The sequence below is a fragment of the Octopus bimaculoides genome, chromosome 3 (assembly GCF_001194135.2).
Source record: "Octopus bimaculoides isolate UCB-OBI-ISO-001 chromosome 3, ASM119413v2, whole genome shotgun sequence".
Classification (NCBI taxonomy): Eukaryota; Metazoa; Mollusca; class Cephalopoda; order Octopoda; family Octopodidae; genus Octopus; species Octopus bimaculoides.
The window spans coordinates 29,144,308-29,145,840 of NC_068983.1; the positions used below are offsets into that span (position 1 = coordinate 29,144,308).

Sequence of the window (1,533 nt, forward strand, 5' to 3'; positions counted from 1 at the left end):
TTATGCTCAAGATGGCTCCGTCGTTCACACGTGCCATCCTTGCTACATTCACCCATCTTTTTTTGAAGCATTCACTAGACAAGACTTCCCTTTCTACTCTCAACTTCCTCTTCAGGTGATACTTGAAGAAGTTGATGAGAGATTGCCCAGAGAGGAAAGTCTTTGTCTCTAGACCTAGATAGATATGCATGTGATTGCCTTAATATCATGTGATAGTTGTTAACAAGCATCCCTGTCATAAAGTGTGGTTTGTTTCCAATTTTCCATGAAAACATGTCTGGCAATGAGGAAATATTACTCTGCTTGGGAAAAGTTGAAGGTTGGCAACAAGAAGGGCATCCAGCCATAGAGAATCTACCTCAATGAATTCCATCTGACCCATCTAAGCATGGAAAACTAGACATTAAAACAATGATAATGACGAAGATATATATATATATTCTGATTTAGCATTTATTTTTTTCTTATTATTATTATTACCGATTCACTGTATAGCTTCATAGAACAACTGATATTGGAAAGATATTGGATTTGCTAGAAGATAATGGAAGACTCTGTTATTTGTATAGGAATATTTAGGGCTAGTTATGATATATAGGAAGTTATTGATTAAAAGAAGAAAAACAGAAGGGAAGTGATGGATCTTTTGGATGAAGAATTAAGTAAGTGCTGTCAACATGTGGATGTGGCACAATTAGTGAATAAAACCAACACACAATCTTGCGGAATGTTTGTTAGCATATTGTATATAAAGAGGAAGTGAGGTGAGAGAGATGTCCCTAGACAGTAAGTGATTGAAAAATCTCATGATAATGGCTTATTCAAAGGTATATTATTTGATGGTAAAAGCTTAGGATGTTATCTGGATCTGTGGAAATGGTTATCTCTATTTAGAAAAAGATTAGGATAGTTTGACAACTGAGTGGATTAATAATTACAGTCAAGAGATACAAGAGAGAGTGAGTGTGGGAGAAAAACAGAGAGAGGGTTAAGAGGGGACGAGAGAAAGAAAAGGAAAGAGAGAGGAGAGAGAGAGAGACAAGAGATAAGAGAAAGAACAGAGGATGAAAATTTGTCTGTATTGAGAAGATTTGAAAGCAAAGTGAAGTGGTGAAGCAGAATTTCTAGTGACAGGGTTGTTTTAATATTGCTATTTAACAATAGGTCAACCCTGATTGAATAGACTGTTGATCAAAAATATTCAAACCTTGATCATCCAACCATTTTGCCATATATTAGGAGTGATAACATTTCCGATCAGTTAAGATCAGAAGCCATGAGAGCCATTGCCTGGTACTGCATCAGGGCATTGATTATTATTACTATTATTTTTTTTCTTATTTTTTTTTATGTGGAGGCGCAATGGCCCAGGGGTTAGGGCAGCGGACTCGTGGTCAGAGGATCGTGGTTTTGATTCCCAGACCGGGCGTTGTGAGTGTTTATTGAGCAAAAACACCTAAAGCTCCACGAGGCTCCAGCAGGGGGGGGGGCGACCCCTGTTGTACTCTTTCGCCCCAACTTTCTCTCACTCTT

The 1,533-nt window shown here is 37.8% G+C and overlaps 1 protein-coding gene across 1 annotated transcript in view; it reads left to right on the top strand.

Moving 5' to 3' along the window:
* The window catches only part of LOC128247366 (putative protein TPRXL), an 18,524-nt gene that overhangs the window by 3,862 nt on the left and 13,129 nt on the right, over positions 1–1,533 (top strand). The gene's annotated exons all lie outside the window — the stretch shown is intronic.